The sequence below is a fragment of the Scyliorhinus torazame genome, chromosome 20 (assembly GCF_047496885.1).
Source record: "Scyliorhinus torazame isolate Kashiwa2021f chromosome 20, sScyTor2.1, whole genome shotgun sequence".
In the NCBI taxonomy this organism is placed as follows: Eukaryota; Metazoa; Chordata; class Chondrichthyes; order Carcharhiniformes; family Scyliorhinidae; genus Scyliorhinus; species Scyliorhinus torazame.
The window spans coordinates 5,704,339-5,713,459 of NC_092726.1; the positions used below are offsets into that span (position 1 = coordinate 5,704,339).

At 51.0% G+C, this 9,121-nt stretch overlaps 1 protein-coding gene across 2 annotated transcripts in view; it reads right to left on the bottom strand.

Annotated features, from left to right (window-relative positions):
- Positions 1-9,121, bottom strand: part of bin3 (bridging integrator 3) — a 135,572-nt gene that overhangs the window by 124,792 nt on the left and 1,659 nt on the right. Inside the window, exon 1 of one of the 2 annotated variants that reach the window (XM_072485586.1) lies at positions 8,330-8,484. The exons of the other annotated variant lie outside the window; for it this stretch is intronic. The gene's annotated coding sequence lies outside the window, so the exon portion shown is untranslated. Of the gene's footprint in view, positions 1-8,329; positions 8,485-9,121 lie in introns of those variants that run through there. 2 annotated transcript variants of the gene reach the window in all.

The following is a 9,121-nucleotide window of genomic DNA, read 5'->3' on the forward strand; positions in this document are numbered from 1 at the left end:
TGGTGGGAGGATGGGATCGTTGTTATTGATATGGGGATTGACGTTACATTCGTTACTGATTATTGTTGGGTGTAAATTTGGGAGAAATGTGAAAAAGGAGAATAAAAATATTTTTCAAAAAAAGAATCTATCTCGTTCAGTCCTAAAAATATTCACAGTCTCTGCTTCCACTGCCCTTTGAGGGAGAGAGTTCCCGAGACTCTCCACCCGCTGAGAGAAAGATTCTCCTCACCTCTGTCGGAAATGGGCGACCCCTTATTGTTCAACAGTGACCCCCTGGTTCTAGATTCTCCCACAAGAGGACACACCCTCCCCACACCCACCCTGTCAACACCCCTCAGGATGTTATGCTGCACCTATTTACAATCTTTTGTTCAAATTTAGAGTACCCAATTATTTTTCCAATTAAGGGGCAATTTAGCGTGGCCAATCCACCTACCCTGCGCATTCTTTAGATTCATAGAATTTACAGTGCAGAAGGAGGCCATTCAGCCCATCAAGTCTGCACCGGCTCTTGGAAAGGGCACCCTACCCAAGGTGAACACCTCCACCCTATCCCCATAACCCAGTAACCCCACCCCAACCCAGTAACCCCACCCAACACTAAGGGACATTTTGGACACTATGGGCAACTTATCACGGCCAACCCACCTGACCTGCACATCTTTGGACTGTGGGAGGAAACCGGAGCACCCGGAGGAAACCCACGCACACATGGGGAGGACGTGCAGACTCCGCACAGACAGTGACCCAAGCCGGGAATCGAACCTGGGACCCTGGAGCTGTGAAGCAGTTGTGCTATCCACAATGCTACCGTGCTGCCCATCTTTGGCTCGAGGTGGTGAGACGCACGCAGACACGGGGAGAATGTGCAAACTCCACACGGACAGTGACCCAGAGCCGACATCGAACCCGGGACCTCGGCGCCGTGAGGCAGCAGTGCTAACCGCTGGGCCACCGTGCTGCCCAGGTGCTATTTGCAATCTATATAAACAACTTAGATCCAGGGATTGAAGGTTCTAGCGCCAAATATGCAGGCAACTCAAAATTAATTGGGACAGTAAGTTGCAATGAGGAACTAAGAACCGTGCAAATCGATATAGATAGGTTAGGAGAGTGGGCCAAAATGTGGCAGCTGCAGTTTAACGTGGATAAGAGTGAGGTCAGGCATTTTGGTTGGAATACTGGTCCGGAACATATTGTTTCAATGGGGACAGACTTTAGAGTGCTCCGATGCAGAGGGATCTGGGTGTCCTAGTGCATGAGTCACAGAAAACTAGCACGCAGGTACAGCAGTAATAAAGAAAGCAAATGGAATGTTGGCATTTATAGCAAAAGGAATAGAGTATAAAGGTAAGGAGGTGTTGTTGCAACGATACAAGGCATTGGTGAGACCACACCGGGAGTACTGCGCACAGTTTTGTCCCCTTATTTGAGGAGGGATGTAGTTGTATTGGAGGCAGTTTTAAGGAGGTTCACTGGGTTGATTCCAGAGATGAGGGTTTGTTGTATGAGGAGAGATTGAGCAGTTTAGGCCGATACTCTGTAAGAGTTTAGGAGACTGAGGGGAGATCTAATTGAGGTGTACTAGATGCTAAAAGGTCTGGATAAAGTAGACGTGGAGCTGGTGCTTCCCCTTGTGGGACATTCCAGAACGAGAGGTCACAGGCTCAGGATAAGAGGCAGAAAATCTGAAATCGAGTTGAGGAGAAACTACTTCTCCCAAAGGGTTGTGAATCTGTGGAATTCGCTACCCCAGAGAGCGGTGCATGCTGGGACAGCGAGTCAATTTAAGGAGGAGTTAGACAGGTTTTTAAATCGGTAATGGGTTGAAGGGTTATGGAGAACGGGCAGGACGGTGGAGTGGAGGCCAGGATGGGATCAGCCATGATAGAATGGTGGAGCAGACCTGATGGGCCGAATGGCCTCATTCTGACCCCAAATCTTATAAACTCATGTTTCAATCAAGTTACCTCTCACTCTTCCAAAGTCCAGTGGGAACAAATCAACCCTCGCCAAAGACAACCCACCCATTCCTGGTATTAGTCTGGCAAACCTTCTCTGAGCTGCTGCTAACCTACTTCACATGGGAGGGTTTAAACTAGTATGGCAGGGGGGTGGGCACGGGAGCAATAGGTCAGAAGGTGAGAGCATTGAGGGAGAACTAGGGAATAGGGACAGTGTGGCTCTGAGGCAGAGCAGACAGGGAGAAGTTGCTGAACACAGCGGGTCTGGTGGCCTGAAGTGCATACGTTTTAATGCAAGAAGTATTACGGGTAAGGCAGATGAACTTAAAGAGCTTGGATTAGTACTTGGAACTATGATGTTGTTGCCATTACAGAGACCTGGTTGAGGGAAGGGCAGGATTGGCAGCTAAACGTTCCAGGATTTAGATGTTTCAGGCGGGATAGAGGGGGATGTAAAAGGGGAGGCGGAGTTGCGCTACTGGTTCGGGAGAATATCACAGCTGTACTGCGAGAGGACACCTCAGAGGGCAGTGAGGCTATATGGGTAGAGATCAGGAATAAGAAGGGTGCAGTCACAATGTTGGGGGTTTACTACAGGTCTCCCAACAGCCAGCGGGAGATAGAGGAGCAGATAGGTAGACAGATTTTGGAAAAGAGTAAAAACAACAGGGTTGTGGTGATGGGAGACTTCAACTTCCCCAATATTGACTGGGACTCACTTAGTGCCAGGGCCTTAGACGGGGCGGAGTTTGTAAGGAGCATCCAGGAGGGCTTCTTAAAACAATATGTAGACAGTCCAACTAGGGAAGGGGCGGTACTGGACCTGGTATTGGGGAATGAGCCCGGCCAGGTGGTAGATGTTTCAGTAGGGGAACATTTCGGTAACAGTGACCACAATTCAGTAAGTTTTAAAGTACTGGTGGACAAGGATAAGAGTGGTCCTAGGATGAATGTGCTAAATTGGGGGAAGGCTAATTATAACAATATTAGTCGGGAACTGAAGAACATAGATTGGGGGCGGATGTTTGAGGGCAAATCAACATCTGACATGTGGGAGGCTTTCAAGTGGCAGTTGAAGGGAATTCAGGACTGGCATGTTCCTGTGAGGAAGAAGGATAAATACGGCAATTTTCGGGAACCTTGGATGACGAGAGATATTGTAGGCCTCGTCAAAAAGAAAAAGGAGGCATTTGTCAGGGCTAAAAGGCTGGGAACAGACGAAGCCTGCGTGGAATATAAGGAAAGTAGGAAGGAACTTAAGCAAGGAGTCAGGAGGGCTAGAAGGAGTCACGAAAAGTCATTGGCAAATAGGGTTAAGGAAAATCCCAAGGCTTTTTACACGTACATAAAAAGCAAGAGGTTGGCAGGGAAAGGGTTGGCCCACTGAAGGATAGGCAAGGGAATCTATGTGTGGAGCCAGAGGAAATGGGCGAGGTACTAAATGAATACTTTGCATCAGTATTCACCAAAGAGAAGAAATTGGTAGATGTTGAGTCTGGAGAAGGGTGTGTAGATAGCCTGGGTCACATTGAGATCCAAAAAGACGAGGTGTTGGGTGTCTTAAAAAATATTAAGGTAGATAAGTCCCCGGGGCCTGATGGGATCTACCCCAGAATACTGAAGGAGGCTGGAGAGGAAATTACTGAGGCCTTGACAGAAATCTTTGGAACCTCGCTGTCTTCAGGGGATGTCCCGGAGGACTGGAGAATAGCCAATGTTGTTCCTCTGTTTAAGAAGGGTAGCAAGGATAATCCCGGGAACTACAGGCCGGTGAGCCTTACTTCAGTGGTAGGGAAATTACTGGAGAGAATTCTTCGAGACAGGATCTACTCCCATTTGGAAGCAAATGGACGTATTAGTGAGAGGCAGCACGGTTTTGTGAAGGGGAGGTCGTGTCTCACTAACTTGATAAGAGTTTTTCGAGGAGGTCACTAAGATGATTGATGCAGGTAGGGCAGTGGATGTTGTCTATATGGACTTCAGTAAGGCCTTTGACAAGGTCCCTCATGGCAGACTAGTACAAAAGGTGAAGTCACACGGGATCAGGGGTGAGCTGGCAAGGTGGATACAGAACTGGCTAGGCCATAGAAGGCAGAGAGTAGCAATGGAAGGATGCTTTTCTCATTGGAGGGCTGTGACCAGTGGTGTTCCACAGGGATCAGTGCTGGGACCTTTGCTCTTTGTAGTATATATAAATGATTTGGAGGAAAATGTAACTGGTCTGATTAGTAAGTTTGCAGACGACACAAAGGTTGGTGGAATTGCGGATAGCGATGAGGACTGTCGGAGGATACAGCAGGATTTAGATTGTTTGGAGACTTGGGCGGAGAGATGGCAGATGGAGTTTAATCCGGACAAATGTGAGGTAATGCATTTTGGAAGGTCTAATGCAGGTAGTGAATATACGGTGAATGGTAGAACCCTCAAGAGTATTGAAAGTCAAAGAGATCTAGGAGTACAGGTCCACAGGTCATTGAAAGGGGCAACACAGGTGGAGAAGGTAGTCAAGAAGGCATACGGCATGCTTGCCTTCATTGGCCGGGGCATTGAGTATAAGAATTGGCAAGTCATGTTGCAGCTGTATAGAACCTTAGTTAGGCCACACTTGGAGTATAGTGTTCAATTCTGGTCGCCACACTACCAGAAGGATGTGGAGGCTTTAGAGAGGGTGCAGAAGAGATTTACCAGATGTTGCCTGGTATGGAGGGCATTAGCTATGAGGAGCGGTTGAATAAACTTGGTTTGTTCTCACTGGAACGAAGGAGGTTGAGGGGAGACCTGATAGAGGTATACAAAATTATGAGGGGCATAGACAGAGTGGATAGTCAGAGGCTTTTCCCCAGGGAAGAGGGGTCAATTACTAGGGGGCATAGGTTTAAGGTGAGAGGGGCAAGGTTTAGAGTAGATGTACGAGGCAAGTTTTTTATGCAGAGGGTAGTGGGTGCCTGGAACTCGCTACCGGAGGAGGTGGTGGAAGCAGGGACGATAGTGACATTTAAGGGGCATCTTGACAAATACATGAATAGGATGGGAATAGAGGGATACGGACCCAGGAAGTGTAGAAGATTGTAGTTTAGTGGGGCAGCATGGTCGGCACGGGCTTGGAGGGCCGAAGGGCCTGTTCCTGTGCTGTACATTTCTTTGTTCTTTGTTCTTTTGTACTTACATTCTTCCTTCAATGGCAATTGGATAAGACCAGTGTAGGAGTTGTATGGTTGTGAACAGTGGGCAATGGCATTGGCCTGGGTGGCTCTTTTACAGCTGATCCATACACGATGGAGTGAACAGGCTCCTTCTGTGCCATCACTTTGCCATGTTTCCTGCCCGCGACACAAACAGCTTCTTTCTCTCGATCCTATCAGCTTGAACACCTCGGCCTGCAGCGACACATTCCCGGCTCCAGGGGGTGTCGCAAAGCGCTCTGCCCCCACCAAAGCTCTTTATGAAACGCAATCATGCTTCTGATGTACGAAACGCGGTGCACAGCAAGCCCCCGCAAACAGAGGCGTGATCAGCAGCTTCAGAGCGATACTGATCGAGGGGGTAAATACTGGCCAGGACGTGGCAAACACCCTGCTCCTCTTCCAAACAGTGGTCATGGCTTGATGGGGCTTTGGATTAACGCCTCGCCCAAACTATTGCATTTCTGACAACGCAGCATTGCACTGTACATTCTGATTACGTGCTCAAACATCTTGAGTGCAGAACCTTCTGTCTCCAAGATTGAGTGCGTGACCCATTTGAGTCATTCTTGGAGCATGTCCAGTGGTCTGTAGATTGGTAACAAACCCGCGAGGTACACACTGTCTTGGTTACATTGCTTAACTACGATGCACAGATGTAGTGTACACATGCAATACCTTGAAGACTTACTGCACTCGGGGCTCGATATGTAACCTCGAGCATGGTGCGCAGGTCATACAAGAGGTGCAGAGACGTCAGCACACACTGCTGTCTATTGTACCGCGCACACTTCTCACTCAGCCACAGAAATCTCAACAGAGCCAGCAGATTGCCAACCCTGCTGTGCTGTCAGAAACACGGAGGATAGGAGCAGGGGGGCCACTCGGCCCTTCGAGCCTGCTCTGCCATTCGTTAGGATCATGGCTGATCATCCAACTCACAATCTTGTTCTCACCTTCCCCCCCCCCCCCCGCCAACATCCTTTGAACCCCATCGTCCCAAGAGCTGTATCCAACTGCTTCTTGAAAACATGCAATGTTCTGGTCTCAACTGCTTCCCATGGGAGCGAATTTCACAGGCCCACCACTCTCTGGGTGAATCAATTTCTCCTCCTCTCTGTCCGAAACAGTATCCTCAGACTGTGGCCCCTGGTTCTGAAGGGCTGCCTCACACCCGTTGATGTGAATTCCAAAGATCGAACTGTATCATTTGAAAAACCTCGGCCAATATCATTGAAAGAAATCACATCATGAGGTATCTCATGAGCTTGCTGTGCACAAACGGACTGCCACGATTTCCCCTCTGCTGCGAGAGCAGTTACCAGTTCACTGATTTTCCGCTGATTTGAAGGGCGTGCAAGGTCTGCAAAGCCATTGTATCAACGCTGTTCTCTCCTTTATTCGTCACCTACTGACAGACAGGCTGACCTCGGGTTAAGGCATACGGGACAGTAAGTAGTCCTGAGATGTCAACATACAGCTTTCAGAGGTTTCAATCACAGATAAAGGAGACAGAGGCCATAGAAGTCAGAGTGCCTGCACTGCAGAATGAGGCCAATCGGCCCATCAAGTCTGCACCGGCCCACCAAAAGAACACCCCACCTCGGCCCCGGCCCTATCCGCACCCAGCGGTTTTGGACACTGATGGGAAATTAATCATGGCCAGTCCACATCTTTGGACTGTGGGAGGAAACCGGAGCACCCGGAGGAAACCCGCGCAGACACGGGGAGAGCGTGCAGACTCCGCACAGACAGCGACCCGAGGCTGGAATTGAACCTGGGTCCCTGGAGCTGTGAAGCAGCAGTGCTAACCACTGTGCCGCCCAACTTGGTTACACCTTTTATCTTTGCACCTCACATACAACAGCAAAAGACTTCAGAACTATTTTCTTGTTTGCGGAATGTTTTGATCCATGAGGTTATGACGGGCGCTATACAAATGAAAGAAATCTCCCAACGGACGGTAAAAAAGAAATCTGCTCAGTCAGTGAGCTGGTGGTGAGGTATATCCTGTGTGATTGAGTTTCAGGACAGGCCACACATTGCAGAAGTATGAATTGGTTTGCGTGTGATGTGGGTTCAAGGCAGCTCTGTGTCCTGTAGAGATCTTGTCAAGTCAGCTTTCCAGAAGGAATATAGCTGGGCTGGTTTAGCACACTGGGCTAAATCGCTGCTTTGAAAGCAGACCCAGGCAGGCCAGCAGCACGGTTCAATTCCCGTACCGGCCTCCCCGAACAGGCGCCGGAATGTGGCGACTAGGGGCTTTTCACAGTAACTTCATTTGAAGCCTACTTGTGACAATAAGCGATTTTCATTTTTCATTTCAAGTGAATGCAGAGCTGGTTGTCGTGCTGGAGCCCAGGAACCTGACTGAATGCGAAGGAAGACGCACCGTAGCCAGTCACACAGCCCCAGTCACTCGGCTGTTTACACTGTGTGAATAACTGCTCTCCCCACGAGCTCTCGACCCTGCCCACCGCTCAATACTGGATCCAATCTAAATCCCACTTGGAAAATCCTCTGCGTTGCTCCCTGCTGTCTCTCAGTGCCCTTTCCAAATGCCTGAAGAATAGTCACAGAAATAGAGAGAGAGAGACAATGAGGCACGGGGAGGGGGACAGACACATTCACAGCACACAAGTGCCAGGCAATGACCATCTCCTACAAGAGAGGATCTAACCATCGGCCTTGACATTCAATGGCATTACCATCACTGAATCTCCCGACAGTCAACATCCTGGGGGTTACCATTGATCAGAAACTGGACCTGGACGCAATATTAATGCAGTGGCTACCAGGGCAGGTCAGAGGCAGGAACACCTACGGCGAGTATCGTCACTCAACACTGTTGCTGGGTCAACATCCTGGAACCCCCTAACAGCACGGTGGACCTACCTACACCCACACGGACTGTTGCGGGTCAAGAAGGCAACTCCGGACAGCACGGTGGCGCAGTGGTTAGCACTGCTGCCTCATGGTGCCGAAGTCCCAGTTCGCCTCTCGGCCCCCGGGTCACTGTCGGTGTGGAGTTTGTACATTCTCCCCGTGTCCGCGTGGGTTTCGGCCCCACAACCCAAAGATGTGCAGGCTAGGTTAATTGGCCTTGTTAAATTGCCGCTTAATTGGAAAAAAAGAATTGGTTACTCTACATTTATGAAACATAAAAAGAAGGCAACCCACCACCACCTTCTGAAGGGCAACAATGCAATCAGTGGCTGGCATAACCAACAATGCCCACACTGCCCGCGAGGGGGGAGCGAGCGGGCGGAGGACTAAAGGGGGAGAGAGCGGCGGACAAGGGAGAGAACTGCGGACAAGGGGGGAGGGAGCGGCGGACAAGGAGGGAGAGAGCGGCGGACTAGGAGGGAGAGAGCGCTGACAAGGAGGGAGAGAGCGGCGGACAAGGGGGGAGAGAGCGGCGGACAAGGGGGGAGAGAGCGGCGGACAAGGGGGGAGAGAGCGGCGGACAAGGGGGGAGGGAGCGGCGGACAAGGGGGAGAGAGCGGCGGACAAGGGGAGAGAACTGCGGACAAGGGGGGAGAGAGCGGCGGACAAGGAGGGAAGAGAGCGGCGGACGAGGAGGGAGAGAGCGGCTGACAAGGAGGGAGAGAGAGCGGCGGACAAGGGGGAGAGAGCGGCGGACGAGGAGAGAGAGCGGCGGACGAGGAGAGAGAGCGGCGGACGAGGAGGGAGAGCGGCTGACAACGAGGGAGAGAGCAGCGGACAAGGGTGGAGAGAGCGGCGGACAAGGGGGGAGAGAGCGGCGGACAAGGGGGGAGAAAGCGGCGGACAAGGGGGGAGAGAGCGGCGGACAAGGGGGCAGAAAGCGGCGGACAAGGGGGAGAAAGCGGCGGATAAGGGGGGAGAGAGCAGCGGACAAGGGGAGAGAGCGGCGGACAAGGGGGGAGAGAGCGGCGAACAAGGGGGGAGAGAGCGGCGGGCAAGGGGGGGAGAGAGCGGCGGGCAAGGGGG